The sequence below is a fragment of the Rhinoraja longicauda genome, chromosome 16 (genome assembly GCF_053455715.1).
Source record: "Rhinoraja longicauda isolate Sanriku21f chromosome 16, sRhiLon1.1, whole genome shotgun sequence".
Classification (NCBI taxonomy): Eukaryota; Metazoa; Chordata; class Chondrichthyes; order Rajiformes; family Arhynchobatidae; genus Rhinoraja; species Rhinoraja longicauda.
In genome coordinates, this window is record NC_135968.1 from 46,764,079 (window position 1) to 46,779,203 (window position 15,125).

At 45.3% G+C, this 15,125-nt stretch overlaps 1 protein-coding gene across 3 annotated transcripts in view; it reads left to right on the forward strand.

Moving 5' to 3' along the window:
- The window catches only part of slc16a12b (solute carrier family 16 member 12b), a 124,151-nt gene that overhangs the window by 11,599 nt on the left and 97,427 nt on the right, over window positions 1–15,125 (forward strand). The gene's annotated exons all lie outside the window — the stretch shown is intronic.

A 15,125-nucleotide genomic window follows, 5' to 3' on the forward strand; every position in this document is an offset into this window, starting at 1 on the left:
AGTGAGTAGCCCCATATCGGCCGACCTGAGGGACCTGGAGATAGAGTGGTGGGATAGAAGATTTTTGATATAAGGGGGGGGCAAGCCCGTTTAGGGCTTTATATGTGACGTGGCCTCCACAGCCCTCTGTGTCAATGAGTTCCACAGATGAACTACCGTCTGATTGAAGAAGTTCCTCTACATCTTTCTAAAAGACCGCCCTTTAATTCTGAGGCTATGACTTGTGGTCCTAGACACTCCCACCAGTGGAAACATCCGTTCCACATCCACTCTATCTATGCCTTTCACCCAGGAACATTGACTTCTCTAACTCCAAATAGCCCTTGCTTTCCCTCTCTTTCCATCCCCTCCCCTTCCCAGTTCTCCCACTAGTCTTACTGTCTCCGACTACATTTTATCTCTGTTTGTTTTGTTGTTACCTTCTCTGAGCTAGCAATGATCTATTCTAGTTTCCTTGATCTCCATTCCCTTGGTCCTGTTTTCACACCTTACACTTCCTTATCGATACAGTTCCTTATCTATGTACCGCCAACTCCCCTGACATCAGTCTGAAGAAGAATCTCGACCCGAAAACATCACCCATTCCTTCTCTCCAGAGATACTACCTATCCTGCTGAGTTACCGCATTTTGTGTCTATCTTCGAATTAAACCAGCATCTGCAGTTCTTTCCTAGACATAATTTTGACACTATCCAGGTGGAATACTGGTTCGGCTAGTAGAAGTGGAGCTGTTGCCTTACAGATCTAGCATGCTGGCATGTGACCATGGTTGCACAATGACGTAGCGGTAGAGTTGCTGCCATTCAGTGCCAGAGATCTGGTCTCGATCCTGACCACGGGTGCTGTCTATATGGAGTTTGTACATTGTCCCCGTGACCTGCGTGGGTTTGCTCTCTGAGCTCCCATTTGTTTCTGCATTCCAAAGACGTGCAGGTTTGTTGCTTCATTGGCTTCAGTACAAAAGTTGTAAATTGTCGATAGTGTGTAGGAAAGCATTGGTGTGCGGGAATTGTTGGTTGGCGCGGATTCGGTGGGCTAAAGGGCCTGTTTCTGCGCTGTATCTCTAAACAGTGAAACCAAACCCAGGATCAGTCCTAACCTGTACGATATCTGATGTCATCTGTGTGAGGGTTGCAGTCCATTACTGGCTCTGGAAGATTTGCATGTTCTCTCGGTGACTGCCTGGTTTTACTCTTTGCAATTGTCTTGACATGAAACTGGTTTTGCAGTTGCTGGAAATCTGAACTGAAAACAAACTTGGATTGTTATAGTAGAAACAGGCCCTTCGGCTCAACTTGCTCACACTGGCCAACATGTCTGCACTGGTCCCACCTACCTGCATTTGGCCCATTTTGTTCTCAGCCTGTCCTATCCTGTACCTGTCATATGAGGAAAGATTGGAATGACTGGACTTGTACTCACTGGAGTTTAGAAGGATGAGAGGGGATCTTATAGAGATGTATAAAATTATGAAAGGACTGGACAAGCTCGATGCAGGAAGACATATTCCCAATGTTGGGGGAGTCCAGAATCAGGGGCCACAGTCTAAGAATAAAGGGGAGGCCATTTAAAACTGCGTTGAGAAAAAAACCTGTCTTTGGGTGTACCGCCCAACCTGCCATAGAGTCATACAACGTGGAAACACACCCTTTGGCCCAACTTGCCCAAGCCAACCAGCATATCCCCTCTACACTAGTCCCACTTGCCTGCGTTAGGCCCATATCCCTCTAATCCTGTCGTATCCATGTACCCAGTCTAATTGCTTCTTAAACGTCGCGATGGTCCCTGCCTCAACTCCCTCCTCCGGCAGCTCATTCTGCCCTTTGTGTGAAAAGGTTACCCCTCAGATTCCTATAAAATCATCCCCATTTCTCCTTAAACCTATGCCCTCTGGTTCTCAAATCTCTAACTCTGGGCAAGAGGTCCTGTTTGTCTACCTGATCTATTCCTCTCATGATTTTATACGCCTCTATAAGATCACCCCTCATCCTTCTGTGATCCAGGGGATAGAGTCCTAACCTGCTCAACCTCTCCCTATAGCTCAGTCCTTCGAATCCTGGCAGCATCTTCTCTGCCCCCTTTCCTAACAATATCTTTCCTATAACATGGTACCCAGAACTGAACATAATACTCTAAATGCTGCATCACCAACGTCTTATATAACTACAACATGACTTTCTAACTTCTATACAGTACTCTGATTGATTAAGTCCAATGTGCCAAAGCTACTCCGCCATTCAATCATGGGTGATCTCTGCCACCGAATCCCATTCCCTGCTTTCTCCTCATAACCACTGACACCTATTCTAATCAAGAACTTTTCTATCTCTGCCTTAAAAATATCCACTGACTTGGCCTCCACAGTCCTCGATTTCAATGAGTTCCACAGATTAACTACCGTCTGACTGAAGAAGTTCCTCCTCATCTTTCTAAAAGACCACCCTTTAATTCTGAGGCTACGACCTGTGGTCCTAGATTCTCCCACCAGTGGAAACATCCTTTCCACATCCACTCTATCTATGCCTTTCATTATTCTGTAAGTTTTAATGAGGTCCCCCCTCAACTGTCTAAACACCAGTGAGTAAAGGCCCAGTGCTGTCAAACACTCATCTTATGCTAACCCACTCATACCTAGAATCATTCTGGTCAACCTCTTCTCAACCCTCACCAGAGCCACCACATCCTTACTCAGATATGGGGCCCAAATATGCTCACAATGTGGCCTGACCAGTGCCTTATAGAGCCTCAGCATTACATCCCTGTTTTTGTATCCCAGTCCTCTTGATATCAATGTGAGCATTGAATTTGCCTTCCTTTGCACCTCCGATTTCTGGATTCTCTCCCCATTTAGAAAATAATCTACGCCTTTATTCTTATTACCAAAATGCATGACTCTGCACTTTGCTCCACTGAATTTAGTCTGCAACTTCTCTGCCCATTCTCCTAACCTGTCCAAGTCCTTACTTTCTCTACACTGCCTGCCCCTCCACCTATCTTAGCATTATCTGCAAACTTGGCCACAAAGTCTTCAATCCCCTTATCTAAAATCATTAGGAGTAGCGGCCCCAGCACCGATCCTGGTGAAACTCCACTAATTACTGCCACTCTTTCCCTTCTGCCATCCAGCCAACCCACTATCTATGCACATATCTTCCCTTCAATGCCATGGGCTCTCAAGGTCATAAAGTCATAAGGGATAGGCTAGAATTAGGGCATTTGGCCCATCAAGTCTCCTCCGCCATTCAATCATGGCTAATCTATCTCTCCCTCCTAACCCCATTTTCCTGCCTTCTCCCCATAACCTCTGACACATGGTATAACCTGTCTTCTCCCCATAACCTCTGACACATGGTATAACCTGCCTTCTCCCCATAACCTCTGACACATGGTATAACCTGTCTTCTCCCCATAACCTCTGACACATGGTATAACCTGCCTTCTCCCCATAACCTCTGACAAATCAAGAATCTATCTATCTCTGCTTTAGCAGCCTGACCTTACTGAAGACCTTCTGAAAATCTAGGTAAACAACATCTACAGCATTCCCTCTGTCTGTCCTGCTATTAACCTCCTCAAAGAGCTTCAGCAGATTCATCAGGCAAGACCTTCCCTTCACAAAACCATTCTGACTTTGGCCTATTTTATTGTGAACTCCCAAGTACTACGTATCCTCATCCTATATAATTGACTCTCAAATCTTACCATCCACCAAAGTCAGGCTAACCGGCCTATAGTTCCCCTCCAAGTCTCCCTTCAACTTCCAGCATTCCAGAGAAAACTATCCAAGTCTATTCAACCTCTCCCTGTGGCTGAGGATTACTTGGTTTCAGTTACATTGGCCACACTCTAGTCTTTTGGAATGCTGCTTGTGGTTGGAGAAGAAACAAAGATCCTCTTCAAGGCCTCTGCAATCTCCCCTCTTGCCCCCCTCAATAACCTGGGATAGATCCCGTCAAGCCCTAGGGATTTATATACCTTAATGTTCTGGAAGAGCCTCAGCATTACTTCCTTCTGAATCTCAATCTGCCTTACCATATTTGTATTTTCCTCACTGACCTTTATGTTCTCTTTCAGCAGTCTTACCTTCTCCCTGGTCACCCTCTTATTTGTAACGTATGTATAAAAAGCAATGGGATTTTACTTAATCCGACTCTTCAATTAGAAACATAGAAAATAGGTGCAGGAGGAGGCCATTTGGCCCTTTGAGCCAGCACCGCCATTCATTGTGATCATGGCTGATCATCCACAATCAGTAACCAGTGCCTGCCTTCTCCCCATATCCCTTGATTCCACTAGCCCCTAGAGCTCTATCTAACTCTCTTTTAAATTCATCCAGTGAATTGGCCTCCACTGCCTTCTGTGGCAGAGAATTCCACAAATTCACAACTCTCTGGTGAAAAAGTTTCTTCTCACCTCAGTTTTACATGGCCTCCTCATTATTCTTAGACTGTGGCCCTGGTTCTGGACTCCCCCAACATTGGGAACATTTTTCCTGCATCTAACTTGTCCAGTCCTTTTATAATTCTATACGTCTCAAAAAGATCCCCTCTCATCCTTCTAAACTCCAGTGAATACAAGCCCAGTCTTTGCAATCTTTCCTCATATGACAGTCCCGCCATCCCAGGGATTAACCTGTGAACTTACACTGCACTGCCTCAATTACAAGGATGTCCTTCCTCAAATTAGGAGACCAAAATTGTACACAATAGTCCAGATGTGGTCTCACCAGGGCCCTGTACAACTGCAGAAGGACCTCTTTACTCCTATTCTCAAATCCCCTCATTATGAAGGCCAACATGCCATTAGCTTTCTTCACTGCCTGCGCTTACTTTCAGTGACTGGTGTACAAGGACACCCAGGTCTCGTTGCATTTCCCCTTTACCTAATCTGAGACCGTTGAGATAATAATCTGCCTCCTTGTTTTTGCCACCAAAGTGGATAACCTCACATTTATCTACTGTTTCTGCCACGCATCTGCCCACTCACTCAACCAGTCCAAGTCACCCTGCAACCTCATAACATCCTCTTTGCAGTTCACACTGCCACCCAGCTTTGTGTCATCTGCAAACTTGCTAGTGTTACTTCTAATTCCATCATCTAAATCATTAATATATATTGTAAACAGTTGCGGCCCCAACACTGAGCCTTGTGGCACTCCACTCGCCACTGCCTGCCATTCTGAAAAGGACCTGTTTTTTCCTACTCTTTGCTTCCTGTCTGCCAACCAATTCTCTATCCATGTCAATACCTTACCCCCAATACCATGTGCTCTAATTTTGCTCACCAACCTCCCGTATGGAACCTTATCAAAGGCTTTCTGAATGTCTAGATACACTACATCCACTGGATCCCCTTCATCCATTTTACTTGTCACATCCTCAAGAAATTCCAGAAGATTAGTCAAGCATGATTTCCCTTTCATAAATCCATGCTGACTTGGACCAATCCTTTTACTGTTATCCAAATGCGCCATTATTACCTCTTTAATAATTGACTCCAGCATCTTTTCCACCACCTCCTTAGCCCCTGCCTAATGTCATTGTCAATAGTCTTAAATCTCAAGTTTCCACATGATAGGCTGCTCTGGAAGGTTAAATCGGATGGGATTCCAGGGAGAGCTAGCCGACTGGGTCGGAAATTGGCTTGATGGAAGGAAGCCGAGTGTGGCGGTGGAACTCATCACTCTCTGTGAGGAGTTTGCACATTTCCCCTGTGGTCGTGTGGGTTTGCTCTGGGTGCTCCGATTTGCTCCCACATCTCAAACGTGGGGGTTTGTCGGCCTCTATAATTTCTGCTCGTGTGTAGGGAGTGGACGTGAAAATGGGATAATATAGAACTAGTGTGAATGGGTGGTCAGTGGTCGGCGTGGACCAAGTGTGAATGGGTGGTCAGTGGTCGGCGTGGACCAAGTGTGAATGGGTGGTCAGTGGTCGGCGTGGACCAAGTGTGAATGGGTGGTCAGTGGTCGGCGTGGACCAAGTGAGCGGAAGGGCCTGTTTCCTTGCTGCATCTCAAAACTAATCCAGTACTCGATGCCCCGACCAACGAAGGCAAGTGCACTAAATGTTGTATTAACCACTCCATCGATGAGTGTCCCTGATTTATAGGAGCTATGGATGTGGACCTCACCATCCCGCTGTACTTTGAGGCAGTTCAGCGTTTTGCCATCAATCGTATGCCTTCCCCTTATATTCAAAGGTTCAGCACCCAAAGGGCAACACCTCACGTTTGCTTAGATTAAACTGCATCCGTAATTTCTCTGCTCATTTCTGCAGCTGATCTATATCCCACTCTCTGTAACACCACCAATCTTGGCGTCTTCTGTACACTTGCTAACCAACTGCGCATGTTGTGCCGTTGTTTAAAAAAGGTTCTAAAAGTAAACCTAGCAATTATAGACCTATTAGTTTGACGTCTGTGGTGGGAAAATTAATGGAAAAGATACTTAGGGACAATATATATAATTATTTGGATAATCAAGGCCTGATTAGAAACAGTCAACATGGATTTGTGCCTGGAAGGTCATGTTTGACTAATCTTCTTGAATTTTTTGAAGAGGTTACCAGGGAAATTGATAAGGGCAAGGCTGTGGATGTTGTCTATATGGACTTCAGTAAGGCATTTGACAAGGTTCCACATGGAAGGTTGATTAAGAAGGTTAAATCGTTGGGTATTAATAGTGAGGTTGCAAGATGGATTCAACAATGGCTGAATGGGAGATACCAGAGGGTAACGGTTGACAATTGTATGTCAGGTTGGAGGCCAGTGTCTAGTGGAGTGCCCCAAGGATCTGTGTTGGGTCCACTGTTGTTTGTCATTTACATTAATGATCTGGATGATGGTGTGGCAAATTGGATTAGTAAATATGCAGATGATACTAAGATAGGTGGAGTAGTTGATAGTGAGGTAGATTTTCAAAGTCTACAGAGAGACTTGGGCCTTTTGGAAGGGTGGGCTGAAAGATGGCAGATGGAGTTTAATGCTGATAAGTGTGAGGTGCTGCATTTTGGTAGGACAAATCAAAATAGGACGTACAGGGTAAATGGTAGGGAATTGAGGAATGCAGTGGAACAGAGGGATCTGGGAATAACTGTGCATTGTTCCCTGAAGGTGGAATCTCATGTGGATAGGGTGGTGAAGAAGGCGTTTGGTATGCTTGCCTTTATAAATCAGAGCATCGAGTATAGAAGTTGGGATGTAATGTTGAAATTGTACAGGGCATTGGTGAGGCCGAATCTGGAGTATGGTGGGCAGTTCTGGTCGCCAAATTATAGGAAGGATGTCGACAAAATGGAGAGGGTACAGAGGAGATTTATTAGAATGTTGCCTGGGTTTCAGCACTTGGGCTACAGAGAGAGGTTGAACAGGTTGGGTCTTTATTCTTTGGAGCGTAGAAGGTTGAGGGGGGACTTGATAGAGGTTTTTAAAATTTTGAGAGGGACGGACAGAGTTGACGTGGGTAGGCTTTTCCCTTTGAGAGTGGGGAAGATTCCAACAAGGGGACATAGCTTCAGAATTGAGGGACAAAGGTTTAGGGGTAACATGAGGGGGAACTTCTTTACTCAGAGGGTTGTGGCTGTATGGAATGGGCTTCCGGTGGAAGTGGTGGAGGCTGGCTCGATTTTATTATTTAAGAGTAAATTGGATAGGTATATGGATAGGAGGGGATTGGAGGGTTATGGTCTGAGTGCAGGTAGATGAGACTAGGTCAGGGAGAATGGTCGGCGTGGACTGGTAGGGCCGGACAGGCCTGTTTCCATGCTGTAGTTGTTATATGTTATATAACTGGACATTTATGTCCAAGTCATTTATATACTTCACAAACAACAGATTTTCCAGCACAAGCCCCTGCAAAACTCCATTAGTAACAGCCCTGCACCCAGGATAACACCCTTCCCCCACAACTCAATGAGTAAGCCAGCTCAACGAACATCCATGCATCTTAATATTCTGAATATTGGGAACTTTATGAATCGCCTTACTAAAATCCACGTAGTCAAAATCGACTGCTCATCGATCTCCAGCATATCGTCCAAAATCTAGATCGTTAGTAAGACATAACCTGCTTTGGGCAAAGTCATGCAAATTAGCCCATTCCCTTCCAAATTAGAGTAAATGCTATTCCCCTTGAGACGGCATAGTGGTGCAGCAGTAGAGACCCGGGTTCAATCCTTACCATGGGTGCTGTCTGTACAGACTTTGTACATTCTCCCTGTTACCTGTGTGGGTTTTCTCCGGGTCTGGTTTCCTCTCACATTCAAAGAACATGCAGGTTTGTCGGTTGCTTGGCTTCTGTAAGTTGACAGTGTAAAGTGTGTAGGATAAAACTAGTGTATGAGTGATCGCTGGTTGGTGCAGATTCGGTGGGCTGAAGGGCCTGTTTCCAGGCTGTATCTTTAAACTAAACTAAACTGAATAAATTCCCCAATAAATTCCCTACCACTGAGGTGAGGCTCACTGGCCTATAATTTTCTTGATTATCTCTACCTTTCTTAAAGAATAGACAATAGACGCAGGAGGAGGCCATTTGGCCCTTCGAGCCAGCACCACCATTCAATGTGATCATGGCTGATCATTCTCAATCAGTACCCCATTCCTGCCTTCTCCCCATACCCCCTGACTCCGCTATCCTTAAGAGCTCTATCTAGCTTTCTCTTGAATGCATTCAGAGAATTGGCCTCCACTGCCTTCTGAGGCAGAGAATTCCAGATTTACAACTCTCCGACTGAATTCTTTTTTCCTCATCACCGTTCTAAATGGCCTACCCCTTATTCTTAAACTGTGGCCCCTGGTTCTGGACTCCCCCAACATTGGGAACATGTTTCCTGCCTCTAACGTGTCCAACCCCTTAATAATCTTATACGTTTCTATAAGATCCCCTCTCATCCTTCTAAATTCCAGTGTATATAAGCCTAGTCGCTCCAGTCTTTCAACATATGACAGACCCGCTATTCCTGGAATTAACCTAGTAAACCTACGCTGCACGCCCTCAATAGCAAGAATATCCTTCCTCAAATTTGGAGACCAAAACTGCACACAGTACTCCAGTTGCGGTCTCACTAGGGCCCTGTACAACTGCAGAAGGACCTCTTTGCTCCTATACTCAACTCCTCTTGTTATGAAGGCCAACATTCCATTGGCTTTCTTAAACAACGAAAGTATTGTGTGCAGTTCTGGTCACCACGCTGCTTGAAGAATGTGAGGGTGCTGAAGAGGTTATCCAGCATGTTGCCTGGATTTAGGGTTGCCAATTAACCCACTCCCAAATAAGGGACAAGGTGACGTCACCACCTCGCGCCCCACTTGACCTCACCCAGCCAGGGGCCACGTGCTCCCGCTCCACCAATGTCAGTGGAGTGGGAGGTACATAGATAAGGCCCTAGGAATAAACGGGTCCTTTTCGGAATGGCAGGCAGTGACTAGTGGGGTACCGCAAGGCTCAGTGCTGGGACCCCAGTTATTTACAGTGTATATTAATGATTTGGACGAGGGAATTGAATGCAACATCTCTAAGTTTGCGGATGACACGAAGCTGGGTGGCAGTGTTAGCTGTGAGGAGGATGCTAGGAGGCTGCAGAGTGACTTGGATAGATTAGGCGAGTGGGCAAATGCATGGCAGATGCAATATAATGTGGATAAATGTGAGGTTATCCACTTTGGCGGCAAGAACAGGAAAGCAGAGTATTACCTGAATGGTGACCGATTGGGAGAAGGGGAGATGCAACGTGACCTGGGTGTCATGGTGCACCAGTCATTGAAAGCAAGCATGCAGGTGCAGCAGGCAATGAAGAAAGCGAATGGTATGTTGGCATTCATAGCAAGAGGATTTGAGTTTAGGAGCAGGGAGGTTCTGCTGCAGTTGTACAGGGCATTGGTGAGACCGCACCTGGAGTATTGTGTGCAGTTTTGGTCTCCTAACCTGAGGAAAGACGTTCTTGCCTTAGAGGGAGTACAGAGAAGGTTCACCAGATTGATCCCTGGGATGGCGGGACTTACATATGAGGAAAGACTAGATAGACTGGGCTTGTACTCGCTGGAATTTAGAAGACTGAGGGGGGATCTTATAGAAACATATAAAATTCTTAAGGGGTTGGAGAGGCTAGATGCGGGAAAATTGTTCCCGATGTTGGGGGAGTCCAGAACCAGGGGTCACAGCTTAAGGATAAGGGGGAAGTCTTTTAGGACCGAGATGAGAAAACATTTCTTCACACAGAGAGTGGTGAGTCTGTGGAATTCTCTGCCACAGAAGGTAGTTGAGGTCAGTTCATTGGCTATACTTAAGAGGGAGTTAGATGTGGCCCTTTTTGCTAAAGGGATCAGGGGGTATGGAGAGAAGGCAGGTACAGGCTACTGAGCTGAATGATCAGCCATGATCATATTGAATCATGGACCACTGGGATCACTGGGATCTCTTCTGGGCTAGGGGTGACTTGTACAAAAGGGACGGGTTGCATCTTAACAGCAGGGGGACAAACATTCTGGCAGGCAGGTTTGCTAGTGTGACACCTGTGGCTTTAAACTAAGTAGTGGGGGGGAGGGGTTAACAAATTGTGAATATGAAGATGAGGTAAAAGGGAATACAGGAGATATTGCAAAAGACTTTCGGAAGAATGGGAACAGAAGTTCTAGAGCGGAAAAGAAATTAAGGGCAGGGCCAATTGTGAACGATGTGAGAGGGGAGGTAAATACAGAAGTTAAAGTGTTGTACTTAAATGCGCGTAGTATAAAAAATAAAGTGGATGAGCTTGAGGCTCAGTTAGTCATGGGCAAGTATGATGTTGTAGGGATCACTGAGACATGGCTACAAGAGGACCAGGGCTGGGAACTGAATATTCAGGGGTACACAACGTATAGAAAAGACAGACAGGTGGGCAGAGGGGGTGGGGTTGCTCTGATGGTAAGGAATGATATTCATTCCCTTGCAAGGGGTGACATAGAATCAGGAGATGTTGAATCAGTATGGATAGAAATGAGAAATTGTAAGGGTAAAAAGACCCTAATGGGAGTTATCTATAGGCCCCCAAACAGTAGCCTCGACTTAGGGTGCAAGTTAAATCAGGAGATAAAATTGGCGTGTCAAAAATGTAATGCTACGGTGGTTATGGGAGATTTCAACATGCAGGTAGACTGGGAAAATCAGGTTGGAAATGGACCCCAGGAAAGAGAGTTTGTAGAGTGCCTTCGAGATGGATTCTTAGAACAGCTTGTACTGGAGCCTACCAGGGAGAAGGCAATTCTGGATTTAGTGTTGTGTAATGATCCTGATCTGATAAGGGGACTAGAGGTAAAAGAGCCATTAGGAGGCAGTGATCACAACATGATAAGTTTTACTCTGCAAATGGAAAGGCAGAAGGGAAAATCGGAAGTGTCGGTATTACAGTATAGCAAAGGGGATTACAGAGGCATGAGGCGGGAGCTGGCCAAAATTGATTGGAAGGAGGCCCTAGCAGGGAAGACGGTAGAACAGCAATGGCAGGTATTCCTGGGAATAATGCAGAGGTTGCAGGATCAATTTATTCCAAAGAGGTGGAAAGACTCTAAGGGGAGTAAGAGACACCTGTGGCTGACAAGGGAAGTCAGGGACAGCATAAAAATTAAGGAGAGGAAGTATAACATAGCAAAGAAGAGTGGGAAGACAGAGGATTGGGACTCTTTTAAAGAGCAACAAAAGTTAACTAAAAAGGCAATACGAGGAGAAAAGATGAGGTACGAGGGTAAACTAGCCAATAATATAAAGGAGGATAGCAAAAGTTTTTTTAGGTACGTGAAGAGGAAAAAAATAGTCAAGGCAAATGTGGGTCCCTTGAAGACAGAAGCAGGGGAATTTATTATGGGGAACAAAGAAATGGCAGACGAGTTAAACCGTTACTTTGGATCTGTCTTCACTGAGGAAGATACACACAATCTCCCAAATGTTCTAGGGGCTGGAGAACCTAGGGTGATGGAGGAACTGAAGGAAATCCACATTAGGCAGGAAATGGTTTTGGGTAGACTGATGGGACTGAAGGCTGATAAATCCCCAGGGCCTGATGGTCTGCATCCCAGAGTACTTAAGGAGGTGGCTCTAGAAATAGTGGAAGCATTGGAGATCATTTTTCAATGTTCTATAGATTCAGGATCAGTTCCTGTGGATTGGAGGATAGCAAATGTTATCCCACTTTTTAAGAAAGGAGGGAGAGAGAAAACAGGTAATTATAGACCAGTTAGTCTGACATCAGTGGTGGGGAAAATGCTGGAGTCAATTATAAAAGACGAAATTGCTGAGCATTTGGATAGCAGTAACGGGATCGTTCCGAGTCAGCATGGATTTACGAAGGGGAAATCATGCTTGACAAATCTACTGGAATTTTTTGAGGATGTAACTAGGAAAATTGACAAGGGAGAGTCAGTGGATGTGGTGTACCTCGACTTTCAGAAAGCCTTCGACAAGGTCCCACATAGGAGATTAGTGGGCAAAATTAGGGCACATGGTATTGGGGGTAGGGTACTGACATGGATAGAAAATTGGTTAACAGACAGAAAGCAAAGAGTGGGGATAAATGGGTCCCTTTCGGAATGGCAGGTAGTGACCAGTGGGGTACCGCAAGGTTCGGTGCTGGGACCCCAGCTATTTACGATATACATTAATGACTTAGACGGAGGGATTAAAAGTACCATTAGCAAATTTGCAGATGATACTAAGTTGGGGGGTAGTGTGAATTGTGAGGAAGATGCAATAAGGCTGCAGGGTGACCTGGACAGGTTGTGTGAGTGGGCGGATACATGGCAGATGCAGTTTAATGTAGATAAGTGTGAGGTTATTCACTTTGGAAGTAAGAATAGAAAGGCAGATTATTATCTGAATGGTGTCAAGTTAGGAGGAGGGGGAGTTCAACGAGATCTGGGTGTCCTAGTGCATCAGTCAATGAAAGGAAGCATGCAGGTACAGCAGGCAGTGAAGAAAGCCAATGGAATGTTGGCCTTCGTAACAAGAGGAGTTGAGTATAGGAGCAAAGAGGTCCTTCTACAGTTGTACCGGGCCCTGGTGAGACCGCACCTGGAGTACTGTGTGCAGTTTTGGTCTCCAAATTTGAGGAAGGATATTCTTGCTATGGAGGGCGTGCAGCGTAGGTTCACTAGATTAATTCCCGGAATGGCGGGACTGTCGTATGTTGAAAGGCTGGAGCGATTGGGCTTGTATACACTGGAATTTAGAAGGATGAGGGGGGATCTTATTGAAACATATAAGATAATTAGGGGATTGGACACATTAGAGGCAGATAACATGTTCCCAATGTTGGGGGAGTCCAGAACAAGGGGCCACAGTTTGAGAATAAGGGGTAGGCCATTTAGAACGGAGATGAGGAAGAACTTTTTCAGTCAGAGGGTGGTGAAGGTGTGGAATTATCTGCCTCAGAAGGCAGTGGAGGCCAGTTCGTTGGATGCTTTCAAGAGAGAGCTGGATAGAGCTCTTAAGGATAGCGGAGTGAGGGGGTATGGGGAGAAGGCAGGAACGGGGTACTGATTGATAGTGATCAGCCATGATCGCATTGAATGGCGGTGCTGGCTCGAAGGGCTGAATGGCCTACTCCTGCACCTATTGTCTATTGTCTATTGTCTATTGAATGGCGGTGCAGGCTCGAAGGGCCGAATGGCCTACTCCTGCACCTATTTTCTATGTTTCTATGTTTCTAAGTATATAGATAAGGATGTGTAAGGTGTTAAAACGCGACAAAGGGAAATGGTCAAGGAAAATGTAGAATAGATCATTGTTAGTTGGGAGAAGGTAACAACAAAGCAGACAGAAAAAATGTAGTTGGAGACAGTAAGACTGGTCGGAGAACTGGGAAGGGGAGGGATAGAGACAGGGGGAAAGCAAGGGTTACTTGAAGTTAGAGAAGTCAATGTTCATACCGCTGGGATGTAAATTACCCAAGCAAAATATGAGGTGCTGTTCCTCCAATTTGCGCTGGGCCTCACTCTGACAATGGAGGAGGCCCAGGACAGAAAGGTCAGATTGGGAATGGGAGGGGACTGAAGTGTTTAGCAACCGGGAGATCAGATAGGTTTAGGCAGACTGAGCAAAGGTGTTCAGCGAAACGATTGCCGAGCCTGCGCTTGGTCTCGCCGATATACAGGAGTGGACACCTGGAACAGCGGATAAAGTGGATGAGGTTGGAGGAGGAGCAAGTGAACCTCTGACTGTTGGGGTCCTTGGCCGAAGTCGAGGGGGAGGTAAAGGGACAGGTGTTGCATCTCCTGCAGTTGCAGGGGAAAGTACCTGTGGTGGGGGTGCTTTGGGTGGGAGGGGACGAGTTGGCCAGGGAGTTGCAGAGGGAACGGTCTCTGCGGAAAGCGGAAAGGGGAGGAGATGGGAAGATGTGGCCAGTAGTGGGATTCTGTTGGAGGTTACCAAAATGAGTGCTTCTGGCAATTTTTCATTTCAGATTTTCAGCATCTGGAGTTTTCTTCTTTTTTTTTTTTTTTTTTTACTTTATTTTATTTTTATTTTTTTTACATACATACAAACAAAAACTAAACAAACATAGGAGATGCATATTGAATGTAAATACCCTTACTTTAAGTTCCCAAAAACAGAAGAGACTAGAGTCCCGGCATTGCCTGTATTAATAATGACCATCTTTTATCAAACATGTCTGTTGTCAACTGTAACCTTGCTGTGATTTTTTCCATTATATACACATTTTTTACCCTATCTCTCCATTGCATTATGCTTGGAGGCTGTGGTTTCAACCACGAAGTTGTTATCGTCTTCTTTGCTATCAGCAGCAGGATTGTCAGTAAATGTTTCGAATTCTTATCTGTCATACTGTCAGGAATTATACCCAAAATGTAAAGTGCTGGTTCCAGAGGGAAGTTAATGCCCATAATCTGTTTAATTTCCTTTTGAATATTCTTCCAAAAATCCTGTATTTTTGGGCAATCCCAGAATATATGAGTGGAGTCCCCAACTTCTCCACACTCCCTCCAACATAAATCAGTTGTATTACTATATTTCGATGTAATGAATGGAGTATAAAAGTAACGCATTTTAACTTTCCAGTCAAATTCCCTCCATGTTGGGCTCTTAGTTAGTTTATGTCCCTCTTTAAATGATTCCTCCCACCCTTCTTCTGATATTATGA